At 40.6% G+C, this 20776-nt stretch overlaps 1 protein-coding gene across 3 annotated transcripts in view; it reads right to left on the reverse strand.

Annotated features, from left to right (window-relative positions):
* Nucleotides 1–17466, reverse strand: part of klf12b (Kruppel like factor 12b) — a 52545-nt gene extending 35079 nt beyond the window's left edge. Inside the window, exons 1-2 of one of the 3 annotated variants that reach the window (XM_032567594.1) lie at nt 17195–17466; nt 13805–13876 (exon numbers count right to left, since the gene is read on the reverse strand). The gene's annotated coding sequence lies outside the window, so the exon portion shown is untranslated. The remainder of the gene's footprint in view (nt 1–13804; nt 13877–17194) is intronic. The other 2 variants (XM_032567595.1, XM_032567593.1) reach the window with 2 other exon arrangements.
* Nucleotides 17467–20776: the final 3310 nt, after the last annotated feature.

Consider the following 20776-nt stretch of genomic DNA (forward strand, 5'->3'; position numbering starts at 1 on the left):
CTGACTATCTGTGTCATGTGACCTCCTCTACCTGCTATGCTACCCACAGAAATGTCTGTGTAGGAGACAGACAGCAGCTGAAACACCACTAAATAATTTTAAGCAAAGTGCCTTGTGTAAGGCAGGATTACAAGTTTTCTGCTAGTTTGGTCCACAAAGAATTAACACGGGGGTCTCAAACTCAATTTACCCGGGGGCCGCTGGAGGTAGAGTCTGGGTGAGGCTGGGCCGCATTCACACACACGGTCTCCTCAGCCGAACCTTTCTGATTGCCTATTACCATATTTGGCTGTAGTCAGGCGCTGTAACAGTCGTAATTGTGTAGTGTCTCTTTAAGATACTCTAGTATTGCTAATGATGTCAGAAGTATGCGGGCTTTGTAAGGTTGGTGAAGAGCGTATTTATTAAAGGACAACACTGTGGAATTCCCAGTACCAGTGTGGCTGTGGTTTTTGACCGTCCTGACGAATCTGCCGCCTCGTCTCCTCCCTTAAACACAACCCAAGCGTTACAGCGCCTAACCTTAATTACGTTACACTGATCAGCAACTTCCGGGTCTAGACTGGATGCTGAAGCACGTGAAGTGGGAGCGGCCGCGGAAATTGCGCATGTACCGCATGCAAATAATAATAACAAATAGAAAATGCAAATAGGCCCGGCCGATGTCCCGCCCCCGAGAGCAATATACTCCACCGTGATTTGTTAGGTTCGTTCAGCTCCGCACACAACACTGAAAAGTGCCAATTATATCAAACTCCCGGGCCGCACTAACATTAAACTTTCATATTAAGGCGGGGGCCACAAACTATCGTCCCGAGGGCCGCAGTTGGCCCGTGGGCCGTGAGTTTGAGACCCCCGAATTAACAGGAACCACATTAAAATAAATCAACAAAATATAACAGTGATTTGCCAAGATCCAAATCACCAGCAGCATAAGAAAACATTAACAATGAGACTTGTCTTAAAGAAGCCACTGGAAAATGTCTGGTGAGAGATCCCCAGCCTATTAAAGAGCACCACTTCTTTCCACGATATGCATGTTCTGTACGTCTCAAGGTCAGCAAAAAGGTTCTGACATACAATTGGGAATTGTTGTCTGCCAACCTATAATATGCTCCTCATCTTCCGCATGTGGTAGCAATTCCTTAACCATGATGACCTGTCAGGTTCAGTATGCTAAAAAGTGCATTAGGACAGTCTATGGTGGTCAGATGATCCACCAGTGTCCGTCTGATGTAAGTGCATCAATCAGCAAAATGTGATTCAGACAGTAACAACCAGAGTATAGAAAGAAGAACAAGATGTTTGCTTCTATTCAGTCAGATTTGGAGAAACCTTCAAGCTTATCTTGTGCATGTAGTTCTGGTGAATTCTGTGGGTTTATTCACAACCCTGTGATTCTGCTATTCCAGCTGCATAATCTGAAAGTGCACCCATCCCATGGTCTCTAGAGATCTATGTGGTTAACGTGACCGGATCCATAATGGAAGGTTGCATGTGTAGTGCACACCTGTGATCCAACATGAGCTACTGAAATGTTTTGTATTCTTCTATTGATTTAAACAGCCAGTGGATGCGCTGGTGTGTTATCATCACCTGACATGCAGGGCTGCATTTCTCTGACTCTAACAATATAGCTGACATTAAAATAGGATGAATACAAGTGTGCACACGTGTTGGTTTTATTATCATAAAGTATGAGTTTTGGCTGCTTAGTGATTTGTTCACTTCCATTGTCAGAACAAGAAAGCTAGTTTATACCTGAATTACACAGAAAAGAGTTTATATAAGCAACTAACCAGATTAAAAGCAGCGGGTGGTGAACATCACGGTTTGTTCATGCAAGCATGATCCTGCTTTAGGATGTTCCCATGTAAGAGAAATGAAACACACTTTTGCCAAAATTAAAGTACGGCTTAAACAACCTCTTGAAACCAGACTTTAGCAACTGGCTGCACTGTACCGTCTCTGCTTCCCCTCTTATCTCTAGCTCTCATGTGAATGTACTTATGCACAGAAACGGCACAAACCCGGCGCAACAGAAGGGCCCCCGCCAATGCTTTGTTCCTGTGTTGAGTGCCCACAGCAACCGCTTGCATCTGTGTCACAGAGGCCGGACCTGCTGCCACAAGCTGGGGCGGAAGAGGGGATGGGAAAGGGTGGGCCGCAGCGAGTTCAGGGCGATACATGAGTACGGATTAGGGAAGGTGATAGGAAAAGGAGCGAGCGAGGGTGGGGGCCTGTTGAAGAGTTGCTGGCAAGAGTGGTGTACGGGGGGGGGGAGCAATCAAGGAGAGTTGAAAGGGCTCGGAGGGGGCTGGTACAGCAGGAGGAGGGGGTAGGAGTCAAAGAAGTGAGAGTGGGAAGAGAGGGGACATGGAGCTGAGCCAAGGCCTGGTCGAGCGCAAAGCATACAGTGCAAGAATGTCAACAGACCCCCCGACCCTCCACCCCTCAGCCCCTTTCTGGTCCCCTAACAAAAAGAAAAAAAGCAAGAGAAAAAGCTGCAAATAAAAACTACTTAATCGGAAAAAAATTAGAAGAAACCATTATACAGAGCTGTTAATGCTATTGCACAAAAACCAGAGAGTTGTTGGGTGATATGAGATGAGCATTTCCTGTGTTGTGCTTGAACTGTCTGTCGCTGGCCTCTTTGCAGCAGCTCACTTCCCTCTTCTGAGCCCCTGGACACCCCGGTGTGACACATTGGCCTGATAACTGGCCTACAACCGCTAGCTCACCCGCTCACTACTCTACTTCTTCTCTTTTCAGTTGCTGAGCGCATGAACTTCTAGAAAAGCTGAGTACATTCACAATTACTCTCCCATCACAAAGTGAAGACCATAGTGAATGGCACTTTTGTCGATATCGTAAAATACATTTTTAATAAATGTAATTAGACTGATTTTTGTCTCCAAAGCAACAGAAGGACAAAAACATCTGCTTTTCAATCTGATCATGGTTCACGTTTACCCGCCGCCCCACGTGTCTCACCCTGCCATTCAAATACTGGACTTCCCTGCAGAGTTAAAGCTTAAAGAATAACTTCGCTGAGGCAAAAACTGGTACTTGGTTTGGTCAAAGGTTCAGCATACTTGAGTCTTGCACCTGCTCTTCCCCGTATTGCAAAGCCAAAGGCTTTCTTACATCACATAAATAAAACATTTGTTCTGCTACAAACTGTCATGGTCTGAAAGGTTTTAGTTCGTTTCCCTTGTGTTGTTTTCTGACTTCAGACTGTCACCTGTATGTTTTATCTCCTCATGTCTATAGCTCCTGTTTCTGTTTTTATCTTGCATAAGCTTTTTGTTGCCCAATGCCATTTTTGGATGTTTGCTGATGTTCAGTTTTTGCTTTAGTTGGTCTCTTGCTGAGCTTTAGCTTTTAGAAATCCCTTTAAATCATAGTTTCGTCACCAAAAGGAGTAAAAATTGTTGCACGGTTTAACAATTGGTAGAGTACAATTGGTTGTGTACAAACAAATTTAGGTATAAAAGGTATACGACGAATAGTCCAAGGCAAAAATATTCATGGGACTTAAACTTTTCCTTATTTTATTGCACAGCAACCAGAAAAATGCCTGTAGAAAGGTTTTTTTTTTGTAATAAGTGAACTCAAAGTAGTTCCTAACTGTTAGATGGAAAGAAAATGATAAATTATTTCTTACTAAATAAAATCTGAAATACTGTGGTGGGTAATTGCATTCATCCCCCTAAACAAAAAGCAGTGAAGCTATGTGTCTTTAGAAGTGACCAAACCTCAAAAAGAGATTGTATCTCTGTGCAATTTAATCTCCAGTTGTTTTCTGAAGGCTTCAGAGGTTTTGCTAGAGAATATCAGTGAACAAGCACCTTCATGAAGACAAAGGCACACAGCAGACAGATCAGGAATAAAGTTGTGCAGGCAAAGTCATCAACTAATTTAAACACCTCATGGTGGGTCTTTTGATCAATCAATAACATTCGCATTTTGGAAATGTGGCCGAAAAAAAGTACAGATTGTCGAGTATCAGTGCCTCAGCTGATTCTATTCAGCTGAGACAGGGAGCCAAGTGGATGGATAATTAATACAGGATCATTACGGCAGAAACACAAATAGAGGCAAAAACTTGAGATTGGGGTGGAGGTTCTCTTTTCAGCAGGAAGATAGATGTAAACATACAGCCAGAGCTGCAACAGAATGGTACCAATTAAAGAATACACCAAGTCAAAGTCCAGGCCTAAATCCATATGAGTATCTTGTGTGCAAAGCTGGTAGAGACATATGTCGAAGGAATTGCAGCAGTACTCGCAGCAGGAGGTAGTTGCACAATAAACTAAATCATAGGGGCTGAAGACAAAAGCACAATACATTTACAGATTTTTATTTGCAGAACATTTCTGAAAATTGTGTATCCTTTTGGTTACATTGACATTTGTAGTTGTAATATGACATATTGAAACAGGTTAAGGTGTGTGATCACTTTTTAAAGGCACTACAAGGGGTATTAAATCAAGTTTAAAATATGTCTGACTTTAATGTTCTTTCTCTGAGACCCTTCAGAAGCAGCAAGAGACTGAAGAACCTTGCTTTGTTTTAACCTTTTGCATTAAACCCCAATTATGTAGGAGCAGATATTTCCTGTGACACAACTAATAGGTTTGTTTGCACTTCCACATCATGTCAGATCAGTGTTTTATATTTCACATTCGTATCAAAGCAATTTGACAGCGATTTATATGAAATATGTCTCCAGCAGTCAGGGAATATCACGAGAGATCATAATGTGACGTAAACTTTTCTCCAGGGGTACAGAAAGTGTTCTCGGCATTTGTTTTCACACGCTGAGTGCAGTAGTACTCCCCATAATGAGATGCGTGACCTTTATGTGAAACTGGCGGAGTTCCCCTTTTATGGCTTTCCAGCCAAAGACAGACAATACCAGGTAAACACCGCTGACGATGTTTGTTACTCTCACCTCTGTGACAATAAGTGTTTTCCCGCAGTCCACCCTTCTAGATGTACTGACATTGACATAATCTCTCTCTTTTTTATTTTTTTTTGTATAATTCCTGGCACTCTGTGAATGGTATCATAATTTCCATTTCATAAGCTGTATTTTCCTTGGCAAGAGCAACAAGATAAAGTCTTTCAGATGCTTCTGGGAGACTTCTGAACAGGACTCGAGAGAGCAGAATCCCTCTACTTATAAAAGCGAAGACTTCTCTATCAGATGACAAGCCCAATGGCATCAAATTGCAGCTTATGTGCACTGCACTGTTAAAGAAAAAACAGGAGGGAGAGAACACTTCCCTTTAGGGATAAAACCCCCTTAAATATGCACTCAGCTGATGCTTTTACCTCAAAACACTCTAGACATTTCCTCTGAGAATAGCTGCAGTCCAGAAAGGACAAACTTTCTGCATGAACACAGCTATTAATAGAGAGAACACTTTCATCATGTGTTGGGTAATTTAATCCTACAACGCCTAATCTGTGAGCAATTTGGGTTAAAAAATAGAAAAAAATTTGGGGACGTTGTAAAAACAGTAGTTAGGTAAGCAGATGAAGCTTTTCTTGACGATTGCCTAAAAATCTGCTATTGAAACAGACTGAAAATTTTGCATAATCACTGGAATAATTTTCAGTAAGATGTAAAAAACTATGGGTTACTACGTCTGGTCTCATTCTTTTGCTATGCCTTGATGGCACTGATTTCTAGGTTTCTCTGAGATCTAACTTTCCACGTTTCAGCACCTGTTGCTGCCTATTCAACTTCAACTGTTTGGAAATATTTCTGGTCAAGAAAAACATCAGCAGTAGCGGCCTGGAAAAGGTGCACCACTCATTACTCCTTCTGAAATAATGATGTTTTAAAGCTACAAGCTGCATGTCTGTTAAGCAAATGACCCCAGGCTAGCTACCAATTACATAAAACTATTTACACTTTATGGTATTCTTCAGCATAGAGCAGGAAAAAGTATAAGTCACTTTACGAGACAAACATCCAGTTTATATACAAAAATACATTCCCAATTGCAGTATTGCATGGTCAGGAAAATAGAAAAATGCAACAAAACAAATTCTTCCAGCAAGTCGTGCCCTCTATGACCAGTCCAGGACGTTGTTGGGTCAAGCGTTGCATCGACTAAATGCATGTCAGAAAATCCCAAGTGTATGAAAAGACTAAGCATTTGTTAAAGCAGAGACACGGCACAAAATAGACCCAGACAGATCCAAAGATGAGCTCAGGGTGTGGATGGCTGAAGGCAGAATGGTGAAAAAAATGAGTATTGATTTCATTGATCTCTCTGTCAGAGTACGCATCAACTTCCATTTCGATAAAGTTCATCCTTGAGAAAACCTCTGACTATGTCACAGACGTGGTCAAACTTTAGCTTGTTCTGCAAAGTTTTACTGAGTAAAAGTTATAATCATTACAAAATCCGTCTTCTAGGCCTTGAAGCTCAACTAAACTAATCATCATCTTATACCAGCAGAAAAGTGGTGATACTACAGCAAGTGTGGCAAAAGACAACAGCAGCAGGGCTTTAGATGGCTGGAATCATTTTTATCAGAGCTACAAAGTTTTCTTTATCAAAAGACAGGCCACCAACTAAACAGGTCTTATCTTAACCCACTTTGACTTCAATACTGGCTTACTCCAAACATTGTTACAGTTTTATTGACACTGAGACAAACTAATTAATTTGAACTTGATTTTCTAGAAAATACTTGGATTTTTAAAAAACATTTTCTAAAGACAGACTACCAGATGTGTAACTAAACATGTGGTGCTTCATATGTCTTCAACTTAGAACCGTAAAGCTCTTGATTCAATCAAATATAGAATCTTGTCCAACACAGAACTGGTGTAATATGAGGAATAAGATGGGGTGTCGTCGTTTACTTCTCTCTTCAGAATGACACGATGGGAGTAACTTTTTTAAAAAAAAGCTATTACAAAAAATCTTATAACAAAGTGATGAATTGTGTTTGAGCCACCGAGCGCTGAGAATCTGAGAACAAAGCAGTTCCATTTATAGAGCTGATACTCATGTAAATACACAGATAACACACAAAACACACACACACACACACACACAAGACACACTTATACAACAGTAAGGCCCACGGAAGTTCCCATATTCTGGTGGATTGCCCTTGGGCCTGTGCTATTTCTGCCGGGGGCAGGGGGATCCTGTGTCAGTAATCCTGTCAGGATGAGGGGGATGAGGTCGCCGGATGCAGCTCAAGTCCACTGCCTTCATCCTCGTAACATATATGCACAGTCAAACACACACAGACAGAACAATATTAAGGAACCTGTCGCCGAGTAATGTGTACAGCACATTACCTGAGACAGTTTTTCAGACGACAAGAAAAAGAAAAGAAAAAAAAAAACTTTTGTGGTGTGGTTTAATTTTTTTTTCTTTCCACTTGAAAAATGAGTTCTTCTTTTCCCCGTCTTTTTGAGATTGTGAAAGGTCCCCACCTCCACCATTACAATCTTCTGCCTCTTGTGAAACTGTGGGAAATGAAGAAGCTGTTTATTCTGAGAGGAAACACTCAAAGCGAAAAGAAGAGTCGGTCACTGTCTGGTTTGTCTGTCTCCGTCTGTGTGTCAAACGCACTTCTTACAAAGCTGACTTCCTGAGCTGCTGCGCCGTTCTACAATCTGGCACAAACATGCACACACACACAATCACCCTCACACACGCAGACACACGCACGCACTCGCTTGCAAACCTTATGACCTCTTCCTGCACCCACGATAAACCAAATTTATCTAAGATTCGGAGACAGACTCACACATTCACACCAACATCCCCCCTCTGTATTGCAGTTCTGTCCATGAAAGAAGAATATGGATGCCCATTCAACACAAACAGCCACCTACACACACCTACCGCGCACACACACGAACCGCGTGCAAACGCACGTACACTCCTCCACAGTGCTCCAGAGAGAGGTAAACAGAAGAGTCTGACATCCTCTTGCATCATGTGCCTCAAATGCAGCAGAGAAGCAGCTAAACAAGCTGTGACTGTGACAGCTCTAAAGTGAGGTGGCTTTACTCGAGCGAGCCTCGGCTTCCGAGTCAAAGCAATTTGCGACACCGTTCCAGACGGTCTATGGTCAATTGGCTACAATTTTGATGTAAGCACGAGAAAGAATGAGGTAAATGTTTAGCATGGTTACAGTTGGAAAAAAGCACAATTGGACGCAGCTAAACACTTCATAGAGAGACAATTTAGTGAAAGGTCCACTTGCATAGTCTGGTGACCTCAAAGAAACACAACACACACACACACACACTGACCTTATCTCAGTAAATGCTGTAGAGTTAGAATCTGTGTGTCTAAAAAAGCCCCTGACACAAAAACCTCACTCCTAAAAAAAGGAGGAGGATGCAGGGACATATACACTAAGTCCTAAAATCTAGATCTTTTGCCACCTGATCTTACAATAATAAAATGTTGTAAATTAACGTCTCTCTTTCAGATTTTATCAGCTTGCTCTCAGCATATGACATTGTCCCTTGAGGTGTTTGTAAGTTTTTGTTATAAACTCCAGGTGTTCCTTAAGCTTGACTTCTTGTTTCTATATCTGAGACTCTTATTTTGAAGTAGCAAAGGAGGTACATCTAGAGTGGCCCGGTCATGCATTCGGCTAATAAAGACTTCTTGCCTCAAAACACTTGGTTACAAACGAAGAAAGGAAAGATTTATAAGTACAGTTGTATCATTTCTAAAATTTCCATCTCAGTTTATGTAAGGTTTTCATATTTTTTTTATGGCTTTTTTTATGCCTAAGAGTGGTTATATGTTGTACATGTGTGACAGCCATGCTACCTGCAATAAGTGCTATAATTGCTAACATTTATTAGTATAGTTAGCATGGCTAGGTTTACAATAACAACTCTAGCATGTTCAATGACAGCCAGAGGTTGAAAACTCAAAAACCATAAAAGAGGAACTATGACAGACTACGTGAAGCATTCCTGTTATTGACTAAAAAAAAGTCTTACTCTCTCTCTCTCTGGCTCTAATTGAGCCTGAATGATAAGTAAACATGCGTCAACATGTGGAAAATATTGTTCCTTTCAAATAGCTCCTTAGACCATTGTGTTTGCTCTGAATTAAACTTAGACACCTTACTGAAACTTTGATTAGCTCACTTTAAGTCTCGTTACCATGACGTGACTGGGCCACGGTATGGTGTTTTCACTAATCAGAGGAAGATCACAAGGTGCTGACTGGTTGTAAAGCTAAAAATATTCCCATTTCACTTGCTGTCCTATTGACACAGTGACTTGCTAATTGCTAGCTACTAACAATGCTGAAGACATCTGCCTCAAAACTTCCTGTCAGTGCTAGACTGAAGGATTGTTTAGTCGCCGCTTAGACAGATCAAACCTGAAGTAGATTACTTTTAGGTACTCCGTTTTTAAACTACTGCTTCATCCTATGCGCTTTACTTTTTTCCACAAAAAAGTAATGCAGAAATATTGTCCGGTCTTATAAAATGGATGCATGGACAACCTCCTATTAAAGCCATGTAAAAGTAATGATATATGTAGAGTACCTGGTTGCGCCATTTTTCAGAAAGATACTCTATTCCTCTTTCATCTTTATAATGATGTTTTCAGACTATTGAGGTAAGCTGTGCACAAGAGACAGGGAGAAAAAGGTTAGTTGCAGTGGATCAATAAGAAATGCACTCAGTGACTCAGTACGAGTCATTTATTTACCCTCAGTTCACAGGTCCCCAACCGAGGTGACTGCAGTGCAGTACTTAACAGTCTCGAACTTATACAGCAGCATCGTAGGTATAATTCTATATAATGTATTAATAGTGATAAAAAAAAAACATTAACCCAAGTTGGAAAAACACCAAAACCAAAGCAGTATTAAATATTAACAGAGCATTTTATGATGCAAACATAGCTGCATCTTTAGTACCCTCCCTGCAGACCACCCCTCATCCCCCACCTCCCTAGTAGGGCATGTCTGTTGCCCTACTAGAGGATTCTTAGCAGGTTTTTGTCTTTTATTCCCCTCAGGCTCTGATCCTATATGTGTGCTTTCTTGCGCTCCACCGTCTATGGCTGACTGAGATCTCCCATCCCCCCCGAACATACGTTACGTGCTTATATAGAACTCACAATACCTGGTCGTCTGCATGCATCACAGCACATGTGCATCCAAAAGCACTCTCAAAGATCGACCTAGATGTTCTACATTAACTGTACGATGCAGGCGTGAGCAGACACCAATACCCTGACTACCAATACCCTGACTCATCTACAGCGTCTCTTGTGAACAACTCACAGAGAAAAAAAAAAAATCAACTCTTTTATTTCCCTCTTTAGTTTATCTTTTTTTTCTCTCACTTGGTATCTCTGGTGATATAAACAGTGGTGAACGTGAAGGCGCACAGCAAGCTCAGGGGCGTTTTAGAGTTCAACAGCCTCGCAGACTTCTCTAGATGCGACATCACATCCTATCTAACCTTACTTTGTGCTGACACAACCAAATCCATTCCAACATGCTGCACATGGAAATGGACAATAACGAACCAACCAAAACATTCCAACACACTGACACTTATTGCACCGAGTGTATGCAGTTATTTTCGCTCAGCAAGTTTTTCCCTTCAGTTTGACCCGTGCCAGCGCTCCAAAGCCACTCCACGAAAGCCAGCAGCTACGTTTACCTCCATTACTCATCCGCTCACGCCTTCACTTCGATTATTTTTTTCTCTCTCTCTCTCTTTTCAAGCCAGCACTGTAGCACATTGATACCAGGTTGAAAAAAGGTGCGAGATGGACGATGTTGCTCACAGTCTGCACCTACGTTTGCCTCCGCTGCTACAAGTCAAAGACCTAGTGGAAATCTCTAGAGCATCGTTTCATCTGACCTGCAGTAACCTAAAACTAAAGGCAAACTGTGCTGCCTCCTTACGCACGTCTGCAAAAGCCATCTGCACTGAGGCTAAAGAGAGGAAGCTCCCCAAAGGTTCTGTTAGGGTAAGCTGTTTTAGTAAAACGATCCACAACACTCTGGAAATACTGAGGTTCACTGGTCTTCCACAGCCTTCTTCTTCTTTGGCTTTCTGTCTTTTCTCCTTCCGTTTGTTATCCAACCATATTTGGTCAAAGTAAAACTCCACACCGGTTAGAGGGAGGAAACGTCACTGCAGATAGAAGGCCCTTCCGCTGGCATACCTTTCCATCTGAGCCATGAAAACATGTCAAGCAACTTTAAATCAGAGTCTAGGGACAAGATCTCTGCAAAGTGAGTCACTTCCTAAAAGATCTGACAGTGCAGCCCTGCACTGTCGTAATGAAAACAAAAAGAATAAATGTATCAATGTTTTGGGGTGATAGATAGATAGATAGATAGATAGATAGATAGATAGATAGATAGATAGATAGATAGATAGATAGATAGATAGATAGATAGATAGATAGATAGATAGATAGATAGATAGATAGATAGATAGATAGATAGATAGATAGATAGATAGATAGATAGATAGATAGATAGATAGATAGATAGATAGATAATTGTACACATTTTCACTACTATTTCACATCACTTGCTGTTGCACAACACCTTCTGCACTTTGTCTCTGTATCTCGCAGTCCCTAAAAACACACGCTCCAGAACATTGTGGACAGCCTTAACTCAATTTGGTAAACAAACGTGGACTGGAGACCCGGGTCAAAGGTTGTATCCACAAGAGAAAACACAGAGGGAGGGAACACTTTGTCTTTTTCTGACATGATGAAATAACAGCTCAGGGACTTCCAATTTGCAAGGCGCAAATAATATTAAATCTTACTGTACCCTGTGGAAATTTAAAATAAGCACAGGTAAATTGATTATCATTTCATATGCGTCTGAATAAAGCGGAGACATCCTCTCCATCTTTGTTATATTTTTACTCAGAAAATGAATGTTCAGGCCAGGGTCAACCGATGGAGGGAGAATTATTGAATATTTTACGATTTTATCAACACTTTGTATGAACTGTAATTAAGTTGTATTGATATGTGGGCTAAATCTGTCATCTGTCATATTTGAATTATTTATATATGGTGTGTGTTGTTAATACTTCTTCTAAATGGGTCCCTAAACTGTAAACAATAAACCCTTGCTCTTTTTATTTCTTCTTGTCTTATAGTTAGACATGAATCCAGCCGTGTACTGTAGTACACTGCACTCTATCTGCAGTCAATGCAGATACGCTCCATAACACCCCCTTGGATCAATGAGCAGTCACTCAATATGTCAGTAGTTAACCCAGCTGATTATGGGGTAATTCGGGGAATTCAATCCCCATGAATATGAATTGGCCCCTATATGTTGTTGGCACGAACAAACCACTGCATCTTCCTTGAAAGATTCAGTCAGCAGGAGCTCAACTTGCGTTTTGTGAACTGCGACAAACAGAGGATGCCTTCAGTGAAGGAATCTCACCCAGTAATTAAACATCCGAGGCAGAGCAGAGTTGATGCACTGATAAAGTCTATCTGTTAGATTGGCTTTTACAACTGGCACACACACCTGTACGGATTTCTATCATATTGTCCTTGAACAACTAGCGGTGGGAAAAAAACTATAAACATGTGCGAGCCGTCATTCTGTTGACTTAAATCAGCATATTTACTCACATACATCCATAAAGTGAAAACTATTGCAATGTGGGTTCAGGAAATAATATAAGGTCTGGAAACTTTGCCATGTGCATTAAAGATGAACCATGTGTAAACTATTGGCAGGGTTTCTAAAAGACGCTATAAATATCTTGACACGTTAGCACACAATAAAATTGTTCACGGTATTATATTCAAAGTATATTTCCTTGATACAAAATGTGTATGTGACTCTTGGGAGCACCTACACAATTCATTAACTAGCACCTCTTTCAAGCACCATAATATACAGCAAGTTCTCAAGTTAATTGAGTGTATTAATGTTACTGCTAACTTTGGACCAGTTGCTGCATAGACACAGCAGAAAGGATGCTCACACCTGTTATCAAGGAAGTCAAACTGAAAGTAATTACGCTCATGAACACAATCTTATATTTTACATGTTCACATCAATTTGGCTGTAATTAAGACAAAGCCCCGTTTATGTATGAATGATTCCTCAGGAGAGCCGATTTGAATCTGGTTTAACTTTCTTCCTATAAATTAACACTTTAGTTTGTAATTATTCCAAATGTTTTGCTGATCAAGGATTCCACTATTAGTGAACAGTTCATATCTGTCCAAACCCCTGTCGATCCAGAAAAATCAATTATCATGGCAGTGCGCATATAATCTCTGCAAAACAGGTACAGTAGCATTGTGATCTTGTAAAGCTTCAGATCCTACACCAACATGTAGATTTCTAATTGGAATTTGGAGAACATGTTTAATTGAATCTACTGATGTGAAAATGACAGCAACAAGTAACAGTGTGGTCAACTGTTTGATTTAGAAAAAGATGCCCTGGGCAAAAACTGAAACTGATATGCTTAAAAAATAATGTAATGAAAGTAACAGATGAGAGTTTCACAGTGAGTGTTTATTAAGACAGTTTCTGTTTAGTGAATCACAGTTCCTAGCATTATTTTCTGTTCAAACAAACTCATTATTGAATACATACAACTTATCTGAAACCGTTCTGGGCTGTTTTTGTTGTTTGCAGCTGTCACACTAGAGTCAGACGAAACTTATGCCTGTGCAAATACTGCTAATTGATAGTTGAGTTAATGGCTCAGCCTTCTGAGAAACAATTATTATAAGCTAATCAGTTTTTGTCTTTACCACAGCAGATGTGCCGGCGATGTTCTCAGTCTTGAAGGCTGTCCAGCTTTGTCGTCTCAGAATGAAAGAATCCTTTGAATAAACAGAAGAACTCTAGTGGAAGCTTGATTTTTCTGAAACACCGTTCAATCAGCCAATTTTTACTTGATTGGCTATGACTGGTGGTTGATTTATTATTGTTTTTTTTGTTTGTTTTTTTTCCATACTTCAATGCCAGCAGCTAAAACAATGCGATCCTAATACCAAAAAAGAATTCCATTCCTTTTCATGTTTTTGAAAACAGAAAAAAAAGGTTCCATGAATATCAAACTTTGATTTTCTTTTTTTGAAGAAGAAGAAGAATAATTTAACCAAAGAATTTTAGATTTTTATCTAAAGAAAATCTAAGACCACCTCTGATCTCAGAGGTGATCAGATGAAGCATAGATTATTGCCTTTTGGAAGCGCAAAGACCGACACTAACTTTCTCTGCATTTGTTAGTCCGCTGCTGAATTATTACAGTGGTCATGCATAGAGATGCAGAGACTGATTTTCAGCTTGAGCTGCCCTGATCAGTGACCCACTGTTCAGAATTTGTTTGTGACCAGTGAATGCACCATAGCAGCACCACCAGGTCACAGCAACGCTAATTGGTGCAAAAGTGTTTTCTGCAAAAACAAAAGACTCAACTGTTGCTATTTTTAGCATTCGAACTTACTTATCACTTGTATCTTGACTGTTGATGTGTAAATGCTCATTTTTAAGAACTGATACTTAAAACATGGCCACAGAGACAATTTAAAAGTGGTGGAATCTTGTCAGATGCTTGTGCTGGCAAGACTGATGAAAGGTTTGTGAGCAAAAGCTGTTATCATAACTCATGCAAACTATCTCCTTTCTTATTTCAAAATAAGAGTCTAAAATCTAGATGCAGGGTGTCAAGCTTAACACCCCCATCTTCATACATTGGGTTCGTAATACTAGCTTGCACATGTTCCACCTGACGAAGTCACATGCAGACAGCAACTGGACAGGGCTTTATGGGACGAAGTTTGCTTTGATGAGAAATATTGTGCCAGTGCCATGAGATCTTGGTAGAAACCCCCAGTTACAACTGGAAACCAGCACATGTTTGGTCTTTAAACCCATCATTAAACACTAAATTCCCTTGGTCCCCTTTTGAGTTTAATGAGGGACGTATTCTTTGTCACAACTACTTCATGTTTAGTTGGATTCAACACTAAAACATCCATAAAGGACTCTGCAGGCCATTTATTAAATTTTATGAGTTTTTTTTAATTGCTCAAATAAAAACAGGTTTACGTCGAGGAGACTTGCTAAGATTGGATGTGTGTGTTAAGTTGATAAAAAAGAAAATTTAAATTGGCATGTCAAACCTCAAAACCAGAGGTCCTTGTTGTCTAGGCATGAGTTGGTTTCCGGTATCAAATTGTTAGTTTCACAACCACCAACATTTCCTACTGCTCAAAGTCCTTTTTATGGAGATTATCAGGGAAAGTACACAGAAATATGGGAGCTTACAAGAGGTGTGGAGTAACACAGCATTCATCTACCATGTGTCACTGTGCACTGCTGGTCAGCTGGCTGACAGATTTTCTCAAGAAAGACCAATTTCTTGAGGTTAGTACCAACATACTATTAAACCAATACAGCAATGTTATCATACCACGAGAATCTTGTGACTTAGCATTTGCTAATAAAAGCCTGGGTGGGACAACTCTTTACTATGATAATCCTTTGACAAGAAAAAATGGTAAGTGTTGAACCAACTTGTAATAAAAGATGTTGACAGCTGACAATTTAATATTTCCCCTATATATCTTTATTACTACAGCACAACAAACAAAGAGGAGTAAACTCTAGCTGATGTGACCATCAGCAGTTCAAAATATTGGAGCAATGCATCAATTCTCTAACTTCTTAGTGATGATATCAGCATGTTTATTCATGCGCAAGAAGACGGCCCCTTAGTGAATGGGTTCAAGTGAGACTTTAAATGGGCGCTAATCTCCCTCCCTGAACATCCAAGAGCTACGGGGGGTCTGATCCACTCCTGCACACACACACACACACGCTCCCCTGCTGTGGAGATAGAAGAACAGATATATCTCTTACTAAGCGTACGGGGAAAATTTACTCAGACTCTTGAATCGACCGGGAACATTTATGGGTATTCGACACCGGCAGATGGAAGATTTTAGCCTCCACTGAAAACACACACACAGATATGCACAGTGCATTGACAAATTGACTTTCTATGAATGCGAGAACAGTGGAGCACAAACACTCGACAGCTGACGCGCAGATAAAGACAAGTCAGGGCCTCTCCGCATCGCGTGGGTAAAGTCACAGAGGTCAGAGCTTAGTTTCCACATCAAACCCAGGAGCAGAGACCAGAGTCTCGGCCCCCTCCAACCTTCCTCTCTCCTACCCACCCACTCTCCTCTGCCCACCCACCCCCTTCACACAAACACACACAACCCACACTCTCCTCCACCTCCTCTTCTCCCTCCTCCCTCTCTGGATGTACAAATGCCTTTGCTGTCAGCTCTGCCCTGGACCCCTGTAATTGAAAATAACAGCTAAGGGCCAGCCCACGGCCACTCTCCCCTGCCCGGTGGCTCGCTGCCGTGGTGACAGCCACCCATCAATACCAATGACTATTGCCCTGGAAGTGAGAGCGCCGCCGATGACATCCAAGACACCACCCCTGCAACACTCCCCCACACACACCAATACACGCACACACCAGCGTCCTTCCTCTGCTACCCGAGCCTTCTAATGTTTAACCCGTTGCTAACATTTGGGTTGGTTGGAGTTCAGGCAAACAAGCCGGGTCGCTCACACAACCAGAGAAATTGCACACTCAGGCATAAACAACTTTAAGAGATGCAAACAACAGCAGTAAACTTTTTTTTGCGCTCCCATCAAGACACTGAGCCGGTGTTACTGTACTACAGTACAGTAACTGAGCTGGACCGCTGAGCTGATCCGGACTCAAGAGAGGCAGGAGATCTGAACCACAACCAGCCCCGGCACAGCTGAAGTCCGGATGCTGCTCTTGTTCACTCTCGAGTGTAATCACTTTTCTGTTTCCTCTGCTCATGACAGCCCACGAACACACACTGACAATGGAGGTTTCATGCTCAGTGACCATCACTCAGGAGGGCGAGGGGGTCTCTTGTTTCCCCCGACCCCAACACTGACGGACACCAAACACAATGCCATAGGTGATCTGAGATGTCATCTGTTTTGACAGAGCAATGACAGCTGAGCGAGGTGCGCTGAGCTCACAACCACAAAGCACAACAACGTGACGAATGAAACAAGACACACACACACACACATTCACGGGCACTGTGAGCAGAGGACGAGAAAAACGCACATACCTTGTCAAAAGCTGCAGAGCCGTGGAGACTAGGAGACTGTTTTCCTTTCCACAGTCCTCTCTGTCTCGTCTCCTCCTCTCCCTTTCCTCTTCTCTCCTCTCACTCTGCGTGAATGTGCGGAGTGTTAGTGTGCGTGCGTGTAGATGTGTGAGTGTGTGTGAGCGACTCCCTCCCCTTCCCTTCTGCCTCTCAGCTGCTCGGCTCGGGCAGTTCTCAGGAAATGAATGGGAGCGCACAGAGAACTGTTGTACTTGCAAATGACTTACCCCGAGTCACATGATCCGCTAAATGTAGGGTGGGCCGGTGGGTGGAGGCTTCATAAGCGAAAAGGGAAGACAATATACTCTAAGCTTTAACAGCGTGCATCGAATTACATGGGGCCCCTCCAGGGAGGTTTCCGACGCGTCCGTTCTCAGCCAGCCCGGACTCCCTCGGTGCGCCCCGGGCTGCGCCGCTGCACCTCCCCGTTTAAAGGGGACGGAGAGGAAGGGGAAGCAAATACACTCAAGTTATTACCGTAACTGTTTGGCTGCTCTTCTTAAACTTTCTTAAGATGATTTGTAATGCCTGTGCTTTAGTAACAATACATTAACAGTAACTTTGATGTATGAATATATTTTTCAAATACAATAACCTGATGTCATAATTTGTTTGTCACCTTAAAAGTTCCGTTATGTTGCATTAAAATTCATTTAAAATTCCCTCTTCCTACCACTCTGCCCAAAAAACAACCATGTTAAGATTATTTACAACAATAAATCATCTTTAAGGGGGGGGGGGGGGAACATCTGTATTTGTTTACATTTTTAGCTAGAATTGATTTCAAGCAAGTTTGCATATTCAGTGCTTTATGAACTGGTGAATCAAAAGGTTTGAACAGGTGAAAAGAAACTCCCACTGCAAGGATTTGCTCAAACCTGACAGATATAGGAGTATTTTCAATTTAAACACATATTTCCTTAATTATGTTCTTTATTTACATAACAAATGCAACTGAATATGTAGAGAACTCTACATATTCAGTTCGTGTTCAGAGAAAGGAACACGTCATTTCAACACATAAATTAAAGTTCTCAAGTTTCAAGGAGAAAAAAATTTACTTGACAGCTAGGCCCTTACATGGAAACTGTTAGCGAAATATCCCCAATTAAATTTAAAGTCTATCTATCTATCTATCTATCTATCTATCTATCTATCTATCTATCTATCTATCTATCTATCTATCTATCTATCTATCTATCTATCTATCTATCTATCTATCTATCTATCTATCTATCTATCTATCTCAAGCTAGCTAGCTAGCTAGCACTATAATATTACAGTTTTTCTTACTCGCTTTGGTGCGTTTTTCATGTAACTGTAGACAACAGTATTTCTCGGAACAATTAGCTTACACCGCAAACCTAGTTGGTAACCCGCAAAAGTGTGACACGTGCTCAGAATCAATAGTTAATTCCTCACCCATTCATTTCAATGAATGCTTCATTGTCATCTGAATGAAAAGATGACAATAATTTATGAACAAGATAGTCAAATTACTTTGTCATGTTTTCATTATGACAGTTCACTATGAAAGTGTTTTTCAATGCCAAAAGAGTCCGACAGTGACCCAGACTGTCGGTGGGTATTCGACACCGGCAGATGTCGAATACTCGAATACAGATGTCCACAGTCATTTGCAAATTAGCAAATGACTGTGCTAATTTGCAGTCATTTGAAATCTGCAGTTACAGCGAGTGAGGCAAATGAACACAAAACACTGAAAAACGTAAGCTTCACATTTTAACTGTGTATGCTCTTTGTGTTTCTAATTTGCTCACAGCCTTGTGAAAACATATCAACAACAAAGATACGAAACACCCTCCACCCACCGCTGTGCACAACTGTGAATAAAATCATTAGTGAAAACTGAGATTTACTTATAGTTTTTCTTGATTTGCTTGATGCAGTTGTCACCTCATCAGACTCCACATTTTCAAGACAGTTAACTCAGGCCTAAAATATGGTCAAAGTGACACTTTTTAAATTTTTTTCTTTCTTTTTTTTTTTTTGGTAAAGATACTAACAAGTGCCAGAACATTTAAAAAAATATAAAACAAAAGCAAATAGTGCCTTCAAACAGCACACCTGGCCACCAGTATGAACTCTTCCAATCAATCATTACATAATGGACAACAAAACATAGCACTTGCTTATCAGTCAGTGTAGCCCAGGGGTTTTCGAAGTGTGGGAGAGCTTGCTCACTGTCAATTTCGTCTCCGGCTTGAGGCTGGGTGAAGTTGACTAAATATTCGCAGGTACTTTTTCTGGTTTATTTTTTTAACTCAATGCCCTGCAGAGCTGTAGCAACCCCCACGGGGGAAACACTTCCCACACTTTGAAAAGCCCTGGTGTAGTCCATTACGTCGCTTTCATGCGAGTAGCATTTGTTATCTTTCTGCACAGGCTGTGTCAAATTATTTTTCTTGAAAAGAATTTGATCCAAAATCAGAAATGTTTTGTTGCAAATTTTATTGATTGTATGGCTTTTTTTTTTTTGAATGAAAACTGAAATACTGTAAACATTATATAAAATACTGTAAATGTAAACCGAAAATAAAATCAGAGAATAAGAAAGCAAAAAAATAAATAAAAAAACGCAAGTAACCCTCCGAACACCTGACAACGTTTTTATTCTTATTCTAATCAGCTGAGTCTTTCCTTCATTTACTTCCTTTAAAAACGTTGTACATCCATACACAGGAGATGTTCATCCATCAATGATAATTTTACAATGTTCCCAATTCATGTTTTTTCTGTTTTTATTTTTATTTTATTTTATTTGTGTAATTGCCATTCTAAAACAACACTTCCTTTTTTGGATCGAAGCTGTGACTGTTCCCCAGTCAGCAAAACTAAAAAACAAAAAGGGGACGTTTTAGCTACACTTGCTAACTCAGTCCTTTTGCTGAAAATAGTGCAGACACAAGCTTTTAATTTGTGGCTTATGCCATTAGTCCAGCAGGATATTTAGCCTGGTCTCAACATGGTAAACTTTCTTACTGCAGCTATGATCTCAATCCAGACAAAACTCCCAATGAGTAGCAAAACCAAGGGAGCATGGTCTGACACCTACAGTATATACAGTATATGCAATAAGGGGGCTGCTTTCAGCTGGAAGATAATTAAACTGCATGAGACTTCATGTCCAAAACCTTGGATTTCCAAGGTAAATGAAACTTGCAATATTACTTTTCTTTGAAAGTAATATTTCAAAAAAAAAAAAAAGAAGCTATTTCTACGGTTTAATAAGCATTATTATTTTGTGAGAAACATCTATATGAGTCATTTTATTTGACAGAAAAGAAAAAAAACAAATAAAATCTTCAAACTTATGTGTAAGTAAAAAAAAAAAGAAAGAAGCAATGTTAAACATTGGTGCAACCTGTTAATTTTTTATCTTTTCAATTAAGAAACTGCCCCAGATAAGCTTTCAATCGGTGATAGATTACTTGTCCTGTCAAAGTTCGTGGTTCTTGTAACAAACTCGAGAAGAAGAAAAAGGAAAAAAAAATCTTGCCACATGCTGTTTATGTATGCAAT

Source organism: Xiphophorus hellerii, chromosome 7 (genome assembly GCF_003331165.1).
Source record: "Xiphophorus hellerii strain 12219 chromosome 7, Xiphophorus_hellerii-4.1, whole genome shotgun sequence".
Taxonomy (NCBI): domain Eukaryota; kingdom Metazoa; phylum Chordata; class Actinopteri; order Cyprinodontiformes; family Poeciliidae; genus Xiphophorus; species Xiphophorus hellerii.